Source organism: Ruditapes philippinarum, unplaced genomic scaffold, assembly GCF_026571515.1.
Source record: "Ruditapes philippinarum isolate M1 unplaced genomic scaffold, ASM2657151v2 ctg4690_1_1_1_1, whole genome shotgun sequence".
Classification (NCBI taxonomy): Eukaryota; Metazoa; Mollusca; class Bivalvia; order Venerida; family Veneridae; genus Ruditapes; species Ruditapes philippinarum.
The window spans coordinates 24,900-37,878 of record NW_026854543.1 but is presented as its reverse complement, the minus strand read 5'-3'; the positions used below and the strand labels follow the sequence as shown (position 1 = coordinate 37,878).

The 12,979-nt window shown below is 29.5% G+C and overlaps 1 protein-coding gene across 1 annotated transcript in view; it reads right to left on the bottom strand.

The window, feature by feature from the left end:
• LOC132740421 (uncharacterized protein CXorf38-like) overlaps positions 1-10,599 on the bottom strand; it is a 35,319-nt gene extending 24,720 nt beyond the window's left edge. Inside the window, exon 1 of the mRNA XM_060728326.1 lies at positions 10,467-10,599. The gene's annotated coding sequence lies outside the window, so the exon portion shown is untranslated. The remainder of the gene's footprint in view (positions 1-10,466) is intronic.
• Positions 10,600-12,979: the final 2,380 nt, after the last annotated feature.

Sequence of the window (12,979 nt, the reverse complement as noted above, 5' to 3'; positions counted from 1 at the left end):
TAATTATCTCGACGGCACAACTTAATTATCTCGTGGCCTACACTAAGTAACTCGTGGTCACGACATTGTATATCGTGCGCAGCACTTAATTCTCTCTTTCACAAGACTTAGTAACTCGTGGTCACGACAAAGTATCGAGTGCTCACCACTTAATTATATCGTGGCCACGACTCAGAAACTAATGGCCACGACATAGTATTTCGTGCGCAGGAGATAAATAAAGACGCACAAATGTCAACACTGTGTCACCACAGATAACCAATCAAAGGATTTTGCTATACATTTGTAAATGAACATAAATTCAACGATTTCAGACAATAATGATTTAGCATGTCATGTAAGACATAATATTACAATATTACAATTCATTGAATAGTAAGTACTTCATGACACAATTTAATGGTAGAATGTGTAAAACCTGTTTGAGAGCGCATTTAGGAATGTAGTTAATAATCCTTTAAATTGTCATGCAATTCAAGTCTAAAAAAGTGCTAAACACTTTTCAACTACCGGAAACATGTATTAAAATTTCTTATGAAGAATTGCCTTAACTGTTGATATTGTTTCTTTTCACAAAATACATGTTCTACTGTGACTTTGAATAATTGGACTGTAAATGATTAGTGGAAACGTATTTTACATGAAGAAAACCCTTGCCTATAATAAAGAAATGAATGTATGTAAATGCCATTTAATATATCCAAACGCATTTCAAAGGATACACATAACCATCTGTCTGGGACATCGCAACATAGTTACATTCTATAAGTAAAAGTTACCGTCAATAATATAAAGTCCTTAATTTTGACAATATAATACTCGAAACTCTCCATAGCTCTGACTAAAAAAGTAACGTTTTGGTAACCAAGAATTTACGTTAGCATTTGAAAGATTCTAAATTAATACAGAAAATGTTATTGCATCGTATTATCAATTGAAAACATTTTGTTAGCTTGTGTTATTAACAATTATCATTGCATAAGCTTTTCGAAAATGTCACTTTAATATCGTGTGAACCATTTAGAGTAAGTCTATTTTGCTAGCATTATGATACCTGTTGTAAGGGACCAATGATTAAGTGACCGTTATCTTTTATGATTCTGCATTGATAAGTTTTTGCGACTGCTAATGAGACAAATACATAAAATTTCTATGCAGTTTATCCGTAAATATTGTTTTCAATATCAACACGCCATCAACAAAATAATAATAATAAATATAAAAGTAATAAACATGTTCTTTATGATCGCCTTGCTGATTAAAATTGAATGCAAAAGATTATTATGTCCAAAGCCAGTTGTATTTTCTTTTGCATATCAGTACAGTAAAATGTCTGAAAACCGTACCCTATGAAAAGCGGAATCTTCTGAAAACCGGACGATTTTAAAAGTCCCAGTTTTTCTGCTTATCAGTTAAATGAAAAAAAAATCCACTAAATACCGAAACCTCTGATTTTCGAAAACCCGACTATTTTCTATTGCTACTAATGCTAAACATGCATAAAAATCCTCTGAAAAGCGGAAAGTAATTTAAGTTTCAACTTTCTGTGGAAGATTTACTCCCAACAATTGACATTTTCAATAACCAGTTAAAAGCCACATGTTTTTATATATGCAGGTGTGAATAACACTTGAAGGAGTGTGAGAATTTCTTATTACAGTTCTTTCATCCAAATATTGTCTTTCCCTATATAGGTATGATTTTTTAATTTTGATTTTTAATTTGTTGGCATATTTTATATAAAATGTCAAAAACAGTTGTTAAACTTTTGTTAAATGATTTCTGTTTTGCTTAAAAATTTGATCTTGAAGTTATTATTTTTTGGCATTAATGTTATGCCAAAATATTAATAAATACATTCCATAATACTATATTTCAAAAGCCAATAAAAAAGTTATAGTTAAGATAGTGTTTGTTTTCATTTCTAAATATCTGAATTATATATTTGAATTTGCATTTAAAAATACCCGTGCCATTTATTGCAAGAAGAAATTAAAATATGACTACAACAAAAGGGTTAGAAATTAAATGCAAACTAATTTTAACACAGTCAATATTCAAACACACATCATAATTATCAAAAAAAGCATAAAACCTCTGAAAACTGTAATCCTCTGAAACCGGAATATTGGTCAAGTCCGGACAGGGTCCTGTTTTTAGAGTTTTACTGTATTGTGAGACATTAACTAATACACATATATTAGTTCTGGTAGTCGCTTTATAACCACAGCACAAACACAGTTCAGTATTTGTTATTCGTAGAATCTCAATGGCGATTATAATATCATATTCTACCCACTTAAGTAAAACAAGAAAAAATTTATGAGTTTTGTTTAAAAACCCTCACAACATAATAAACTTCGATTTCTTGGGTTTAATAACCAATGGACATTACCAAAATATATGAATGTTTAGTAAAAAAAAACCTATATTTCTTTTTTTTTCAATTTTGTCTTGTTTATGCTTTTGATTTATGTTAAAGTATGCTTTTGTAAGCGAATAGGATGATTTTAAACTGTGTTGTTTTTTATAAAATGTAAGAAACATTTCCAATTGCAAAATAGCAACACTTTTATCTGTTCATCTCATAGCGATACTAAAATTAAATATAAAAATATGAAATATTTGCAGCGATGTTGTGTTCTTGTTTAAAAGTATTTATGTTCTGGTATCAAACTTTGCTCTCAGTTTTATATTAAATCAAACCTTTGTTTAAATGAGCGGAATGTGATTGTATATATTTTTCATTACAAATTCAATGAGTTTAGCATTTGAACAGTTTAGAGTAAATGTTTTATAGTAAAATATAGATAATGTTTATTTTACTGTAATAGTTTCAATTTCTTTTATTTTATTCAGGACCAAATTCCACCATTTCGAAGCGGGTGCACCCTATAACTACGCATGAATATCTTTCACAAATCAACAGCGCTCGCGTATCTATCAAACAGTAAAGGTGCATGCGTATCTGTGACATGATATAAACACACTATTCCACTATATGAAATCAAATTGTTTTTATATAAAAACAACACACACACAAAAACACACACAAAATTAGTCACCTGTGAACAGGGAGTTCTAAACTACAGACCAGCGATGCATTCATTTTCTGTCCATGTCCGTTTTTAACTACGTTTGTTTAAGCCGTTCATTATAACATGAATCTAAAATCTATCTTAACTGGTTCTGTTTACTTGGAAATAATGCGTAAAGAGCCTTTAAAAACGAATATAATCATCATCTTGTCATATATTAATTATGTGCCGACTTACATAGAAATGATTATATTTTTCTTCAATGCCAAGATGGATACAATGATATATAGTATTTGTTGGATACACTTTTGGGAAATTTCCGCATATTTCTTTTGGCCAAAGGCCTTAAAAACAAGTCTGACATCTTTAAATGTTACAGAAGAGAACTGAAATAAAGTTGAATATTAATTCATGAAACTACAAGATAAATCTGCGAATTATTTGGGCCATTCTAAGATAAGTTAAATAATTTCCAGAATTGAACTGTTTAAAATTCCTTCACTTACTAGTGTTTTTTCCCCGGATATTTATCTCTCACAAATAATTTACATTGCTTTTTATATCTCTGTCATTATTGTGTTATAACTTTTTTTCAAAACAACAGATTTACCTCGACCAAGTATCTTTTTTACAGGAAATGAAACTGATTCGCGACCGCCTTTGTCCGGAAAAAAATACTGTTCAAAAATAAAATAACACTTTCTTCTGCATTATAATAACAAAAACGATTCTGACCTTTACATACAATAAATTTTTGCAGCGATGTACTGATCATGTTGAAAAATTGAAAAATTGTTTTTTTCCAATAAACTTATATTTTCCTCAAGGTCATATGAGTCAAATGATTTAAATAGTATGTTTTAATACAAAATTGGTTTAGCATATATGAACTTAAACAGAATTGTATTACACTAAAATACAATAAATAATGTACCTTTTCGGAGCGGACACTCAATGAAACTGCGTATGAACACCTTTCATTAACTTATCAGCGCCGCATGCGTATGTGTCAATAATCAAAAGCACACGTATATCTTTCCCATAGATGATTCGTTATTTTGACATTTTTTTAAATGTGTACCAAGTCAAGATAAAAATATACATAAGAGAATTGTCTCCTTCTCTTTTTACATTTTTTTTAATTCTACAATACTGCGAATTCACGAATATTCGTGGGCATGAAATTTTGTGGTTTTACTCAAACTGGCATTTTCGTGGGTTCTTAAATTCGTGGATTTTCATTTTCTTGAAAAAAAAAATAACCTTATGAAAAATAATCTTATAATTAGTCGCCGCGCATTTTTACTTACCGCATGGACATATCTTTACGTATCACACAGCGCTTGTCAATAATCTAATCCTTGCCTCTAGGCATAACATAAAGATAGCAGTTACTGCCGATAATTGACTGCAATTAACACATTTAGATGACATGATATGCGGCTCCATTGTACACACTGCCCCTGTGCTTTGCCGATGTAAACATTGCATAATTTATACGATCCCTGACACGTTTAAATAACCTGCTAGTTTACACACTGAATCGGTCTTACTATATTTGACAGTAACTACACGCAACATCACATCGACCGTGTAAATTTACATGCATATAAATTAATATGAGTAAATAATACTAGATTGTGCGGATATATTTAGAAGTCGGCATCGTATTTGATGTTTACGGAATAGCAGTCGCACAAATACAGATTGAAATTCATTTAAACTTACATTTACAGTAAATGATTTTAAAAACAAACACAAAAAATAATGTGTTGGCAACATGTATGCAAAAAGACAACTTACACTTCATTTTGTTCTCTTAAATTATAAATAAATATAGTTCTTGTTACAGTAATCTCGGCGTTACTGTCCACAAAATTGTACCTTGATCATAGCTTTTACGTTCTTAGTGTATTTTCTTCATACTTGGCCACAACAACCCTTTGGACAAGACATTTAAGGAAACCAAACTTACATTGAACTTTAGTTATAAATGACCTTGACCGTCTAGGGCAAATGTCAAAATTGTGCTTCAAATTGAACAGAATAATCTTTTTAAACATATCTTCAAGTTAAGTCAGACAAACCTATACCTTCTTTTTGTTTCGCTGTTTCTGGCTAGAACTTTATCATTAACTGATAAATTGACTTAAAATTCTAACAATACATTATTTAGGATAAAACCTAAATGTACATTTAACTCAAATTGACTTTGGATGTTTTATTACCTTGACCTTTTGTTGCTATAATTGCAAGCAACTTGGTAATTGATAATTATATTTAATAATAACAAAAATGAATTATCTTCATACTATGTCAAAACAACATTTTGTACGAGATCTTATAAAAGGTTTAACTGACCCTATCTTTGGGCTTTAAATAACCTTGGCCGTCAATGTCAAATTATTGAATTTTTGGTTTAGTTGTCATAATTGTTTTATTTATGTACGGATTTGATTCATACGTGTATAAAAAAAACACTTTTGACCAAACAGACATATGAAATAATTAAGATATGTCCTTGACCGCTAAATGACCTTAACCGTCAAATGATTTAATTTTGATTATATGTTTTTAAGTTTGTAATTTATTTATTGAAAGGATTCATATCTGGACAAAACAACAAGTATGACTAGAGAGACATATTAAAATTGAAAAAAAAAACGAAAAACATTTTTATTTTATTTTTAAAGATTTGTTTATACTGTTAATTTGTTTTAATAACAGTAAATAGCAGTTCACTTTTCTTGTTAACAGTACATTACAGTTTCTTGGTCTTTATTACAATATTTTATAACGTGTAAACATAGAAAAACGGAAAAAGTTGACTGTCATTTCGTGCAATGTGAAACCTTAGTTTAAAAAAATACAAGTATTAACTTGATCAGAAAGTACTCAAATTATAAAAAATAAATCGATGTCATTAAATAACATTCCTCTTATCTTTGAAAATATCTATTTGTTTAAACTCCCCTTAGATACCAACAATTTATCTATTTGAAATTGTGATATTTAATCTCCTTTGACGTAAAGGCCTTTATCAGCTCCGATATATGGCATTCATTGGGTTTGATCAGCATAAATCATATCGGGTTAGCTTGCAAATTAAAAAAAAAACAATGTCACTAAATATTTGTGTTGATAACGGGAAGTTATTGATATCGTTTTAGCTACAGAAATGACAGTCTAGAATGCTTTTAACATGCTTATTGATACTGAAAACCTTTATTTGTAAGATCTCTTTGCATGGTCTTAACATAGAAATGGGACATCCGTTAACAAAATAATTATTTAAAACATGTGAAAACAGTTTACTTTCCTCTCTATATGAGCTTTCTCTGCTATGAGTTAACTTTTATAAGTACAATGTTCCTTTTTATTTTAAAATACTGACAATTTTTAAGGCATCTTTGTAAACGAATTTATTTTCTACAAGTATAATAAATAATACTTGTAAATCAATTTCAAAGACATAACATAAATCAAGATGCGTATCGCTATAAATAAGTAATATACATATACATAAAGTACTGTTTATTGGTAATTATCTTCGGTTTGCAACAAGCTAACATTAAAAGGTATATCTATCTAAACATCAGAAGACTAAGTGAACATTTTGTTGAAGCTTGTTTAGAGGAGCGTCACACCACGAGCATGTCAAAAAGTTAAAAGCATACGTTCAACGTACAATTATTACTATTTGTACATCACTTTTCGAGTGATAAAAACAAGTTGTAGTCCTCTATATTCCATACCAACTCATTAAAGATACAAGATGTAAATTGTCTCCCTTGATTGGTATGAATTTGTTACGGACAACCAAAACGACACCTATCTTATGTAACCAATTAAAAGTATCAGCGACTGTTAAATCAGTCATATCAGATAAGCTAATTGCATCTTTCCATCTATGTAAAATAATCGCCGACAAGCATAATGTTTTCTTTATCATAATCAGCAACAGGGAATGGGCAAGCAAGATCTACACAAATGACTTGGACTCTAAGCGTACAGGCAATTTTCTTCAAAAGAGAACGACCGATAGCAGGTGCTCGTTTACCTTTTGCGTAAAGGGTATAATTTTCGTACATAATCTGACATGTTCATGATAAAGCGAACCATTCTACCTGTGTCGCCAGCCACATTTTTTTAACATTCCATATATAATAGTAAGCAATTTCTTCAATCAATCGAATAAAACCATGTTCCCAGCCCTTAAATTTTGTTAATGCTTCGTATTTATGTAGGGCTGAAGCTGGCACAACTTCGTTCTGCCTGTATTATTGACTTTTCCAGAATAAATAAACCAAACATCAAGTCTCTTGATCTTATTTGTTTATTTACAGTTTTGAACAAGAAATAATGTAGTTTATTTATTTGTAGTGTATTTTTCTTCAGATTTAATCCAAAGATTCTTTTTTATCTAATAAATTATGTTAGACGAGAGATTTAAAGATCATAACCTAGGCGTCAGAAATAGTAACATTAGCGTAATTTTATATAAAACGAAAGGGAAACAACCTGTTCTTCTACACAATTTTTTCATTTTAACCCAAATGATTATGACAGAAATCTATCCACGGATCATTCATCAAAATACACTTGATATTAAAGGAGATATATAGGTGATATGTGTGTTTCTTCTTTCTTCTTTCTGTTAGCTTTGACAGACATTTGATTCAGGACACTTATACAATTTAAGGAACTTAATACAAGATTCCCATATGATCATTTCCACAAAGTATCATCAAACTGTCCAGATAATTAAACAAAAGATCTCATTTAAAGGTTATCATATTTAAAAAAAACAACGCCTGGGCGGTTGATAACATAATGTCATATTACTGTTACAACTTGTTTCTATTTTTTTCAGGTCTGAGAGCCATTGCATTCTTTTTATATTTAACAAAAATAACGAGCTTTAAGTGCCTTTGTGGATTACGTGTCGTTGTTATGACACTTGAAATAACACTAATCCAAGGTTGAATTACGACATTTAAATCAAAACAAGATAAAATCTACAACTTTAGCGCATGCGTATTGATCATCAAAATTCCAAGTTATCAGTTGTCATGATATGACCTCGAGCGCAAAATTCGTCCTTTCCGAATCTTAAACTTTAAATTTTAAGATTTTACCTGGCTGTAACTCATTGTTTACACACTGAGCACTGATAAAATATTGATAGAATATTAATAAAACTGAAAAGAAGATATACCAAATACTTTAAATGATAACCGAATGATAATGGGAGGACTTTGCCATAAATGAAATTGAATTAAACGATTTAAGAAACTTAAGATTTAGCTTGTCATGTAAGACATAATATAAGAATATTACAATTCATTGAAAAGCAAATAATTCATGACGCAAATTAATGGTTTAACGTGTAGTACCTGTTTGTGAGCGTATATATGAATGAAGTAAATAATCTATTAAATTGTTATGCAATTCAAGTCTTAAAAAGTGCTTAATCAATTCTAAACTACCAGACACATGTATTAAAATTACTTATAAACAAGTGACCTAACTGTTCATTTGATAGTGTTTCTATTGACAAATTATATATCTACTGTGACTTTGCATAACTGTACTGTAAAAGATTAGTAAAAACGTAGTTTACATGAAAAAAAACCTTGACTATAATTAAGAAATGAATGTCTGTAAATCCCATTCATATTGAAACACATTTCAAATCATACAGATAACCATCTTGTCTGGGACGTTGCAAAAAAATTTTAAATTGTATAAAGAAAAACGTGACCCGTAAATTTTGGGAAACCCTTTTAATTTTTTGTAAATTAAAAAACTCTCCATAGGCTTTTTTTTAATAAGGGTTTTTGGAACCCAAAGGGAATTTTTACGTTAGTTTTAAAAAAGTTTATAACCCGTGATAAATTTGAAAAATTTTGAAGCTGTTAATTTAAAAATTTGGGTGAATATCAATTGAATAAGCCCTTTTGAAGACCATATCACTTTAATATCATGTGAACAATATAGAGTAAGTCTTTTTTTACATTTTACTATGTACAATATACATTTTACTGTAATATTTTTCAATTTGTTATTCTATTTTATTCAGGACAAAATTCTGCGATTTCGAAGCGGGCGCACCATATAGCTACGCATGAATATCTTACACAAATCAAACAGCGCATGCGTATCTATCAAACAGTAATTTTAAGCGCATGCATATCTGTGCCATGATATAAACAAACTTTTCCACTATCGCCTTTTATATTAAAATCAAATTGTTTTAATACAAACACAAACAAATATCAAAATTAATTAGTCACGTGTGAACACGGAGTTCTTAACTACAGACAAGCAACATTTATTTTTCTGTTCATGTCCATTTTAACTACGTTTGTTTAAGCTGTTCGTTATAACATGAATCTAAAATCTATCTTAACTCGTATTGTTTACTTAAAGTTAAAAGCATTTTTAAAATACAATCATCACCTTGACATAAAATAATTATTTGCCCGCCTTGCATAAAAATGATTATATTTTTCTCCAATGTCAAGATGGATACAATGATATAGTATTTGTTAGATACACTACTGGGAAATTTCCGCATATTGCTTTTTTGACCTAAGGCGTCCAAAAAACAGTCTGAGATCTTTAAAAGTTACAAAGGAGAACTGAATAAAAGTTGAATATTAATTTTTGAAATTAAAAGAATAAAATCTGCGAATCGTTTTGGCCATTCTAAGATAAGGAAACTAATGTCCAGAATTGAACTCAAGTTTTTTAAGTTCTATGAGTTTCTAGTGTTTTTTTATATTTAAGTTCTCCTCCAACAAATTATTTTATATTGCTTTTTTAAATCTCATTATACGTTATCACTTTTTTTCAAAACAACATATTTACCTCGGCCAAGTATTTTTTACAGGAAGTAAAACTGATTTGAGACGGCCTTTGTCCGGAAAAAAAAATTGATTGTTCTAACATAAAATGTTGACTACTGACTTAGTCAAAATAGAGAGAAATAAGAATCCCTAAAGAAAGCCCAACACGGTAAAATTGAAAATGTTGCAGGCTCGGTTTGATTGAGCCTGTTCATGGACGGTAATGTCAAGTGCAAAACTACCGTCCCACGCCCCCTAGCACCAACTTAAGCAGAATTCAACATTTAACTTGAACTGGTGAAATTTAGAAAACACTTTCTTCTGTATTATAATAACAATTTTGTCTGCATTTCTCAAAACGATTCTAACATTTAAATATAAATAAATTATTGCAGCCCTATAATGTTCTTGTTAGAAATATTTCTTGCCAATCTACTCTGGTATCAAGTTTTCGACAATGGCATATAAGTCAAATGATTTAATATGTTTGATATAAAAGTATAAATTTTGTTTAAAAATAAAAAAAATCTAATATAATTGTCTTACAGTAACACAAATAATGTACTTTTTACTGTACCTTTCTATAATAATCTTTATTACATGCTATTCAATCCAGGACTAAATTCCGCCATTACGAAACGGGCGCTCCATGGAAATGCGAATGAACAAATTTCAATAACTTATCAACGGCGCATGCCTATCTATTACAAGTTAAAGCGCATGCGTATCTATCCTGCTTATTTTCACATTATAAACACCTGTTTAAGACTCGTCCATTTCGCCATATATGATTTCTTTTAAATTTTACAAGCAAAATATTTTTAAGAAAAACAAAAAACACAATAATAAAACAATTATTGGTCACATGTTTGCACGGAGACAACACTTTATGGTTCCTGAAAATTTGATATACATTTCGGAAGAGGTTTTGCTCACACTTTACCATTAACTAACTGTTCCTGATATCAGAATATCAATTATCTCTTTAACAGTATATAAAAGCTGACTGTCCCTTATAAAACAGTTCACTATTCTTGATAACAGTATAATACAGTTAACTGTTCTTTATTACCGTATATTATAAAACTAAAATATAGAAAGAATGAAATAAGTTTATAGTGACTGTTTACTAAGTCTTTAAAGTAAAATCGAGCTTTGTTTAAAACTAGTTTAAAAAAGACATGTAACAACCTTATCTGAAAGTACTCAAAATATTAAAAAGCAAATCGATGTAACTGTCATGTTATTACATTTTTCTTATCTTACTACTAGTTCCACTCATTGAAATTTTGATTAGTTTTAACTTACCCTAGATACCAAAAATTTTATCTATTGGAAATTGTCATATTAATCTCCTTGGGTGTATAAGCATTTTTTCAGATCAGGTATAAATGACATTCCTCGGGTTTTATTAACATATGATAAAGAAATCATACTTCGACCTTAACAAAAACCAATGTCAGCATTTTATTTTAGCTTAATACCTGTGTTGATAATAGGAAGTTAAAATTTAATCATTTAGCTACAGAACGACATGCTATGCTTTTAACATAGTTATAAGCACTGAAAAACTACCTTTAAGCTCTCTAGATCATGACATAGAAAGGAGTATCAATTTATTGAAATGATAATTCAAAACATGTAAACAGTTTATTTCCCTTTCTAGTTGTTTTTTCTACCTATGAATTCACCAATACAATATTCTGGATTTGTTTATATAAACAAGGCAGCAGTCGATTTCTAGTATTTCCATTGACATTTATTATAAGATAATTATTATTTTTAAGGCATCTATGAAACTATGTTAGAAAAGTGTGTTACCTAGTTATAAAATAAATAAATAATATTTTCAAATCGATTTCATAGACATAAATCTAGAAGAGTATCGATTTCAAATCAAAAATGTGCTTAGTGGTTATAATCATTGCATTCAAAAAATAATACTTTTGCAATAATGTCCTGCGAGCTGACGTGGAGACCGTCACACCTTGATCTTTAATGTACATCATATCATGGTACAATAAATAACATACTGTCCTGATAGACATTTATGCCATTCTTTTTTGTATTATAGATAAAAGATAATATACGTGATCAGTGACATTGTATGCATTGTATATATTAACCTTGTTTTTTACAATTACTTCAGTGATATTAAGCTAATAGTTTAAATTACTACTATTAGGTGACCTTAATACGCTCATATTTATTTTCAAATTATTTAATTGATGTTTTAGTGTTCATAGATTAGAGCACAATTTGAGGCCCGTTTGATCAAATAATAATACAATCATATATTATAAAATTTAGGTGTTATCAAAGTTGAAAGGTACCGCTGAATTGAAATTAGGAAGATTTATATCCTTCATTAAATATTTCAGTAAAAAACAAAACCGATCGATATTTCATATAAAGCCGATTTCAACTATATGCAACACTAAATAAGATAATGGTGAAACTTTTAATGGTAAACTTTAATAGGCGTGAAAACACATCAAGTTCGTGTTATAACAGGATTTTTATTTAGCGATTTGACTAGATAACCCTCATCTAGGAATTCGTAAGCAATCGTTTCCGCTAAAATTAACTTTCTTATCTTGGTGAAACATTTCTGTCATTAACAATACTAAAGTAGCAAAAATATGATAAACTAAATGATTTTGATTTTTATATTGTTATTTATCCACATGTAGATGGAGATGTACCTCTTGCTACATCAAATGGGGTATATATTTCTCAATTTAATAAGAGTTTCTAGTTGTACATTCATGCCGCCGATGATTTTAATGAACGCAATTCATTTATTACTGACATCTTTTTTAAACAAGGCTATTGCTATAATTAATTGCGTTTTACAAGCGTATTTCAGATTAAATTTTAAAAATTTTATTGCAATTTATAACTCTTTTACGACTAGGTATAAGTAAGCAAGATTACTATGGAGATGTGGTTTACAAAATTCGCAGGATCATAGGTTATAGTAATTTTTCTGCTGTCAATATCAAAAATGATTTGTCTTCCATTAAGGCATCGAGTGCCTTTGTAATGGTCATTAGGTTGTACTTTTTTGAACATATCTACAAGTTAATT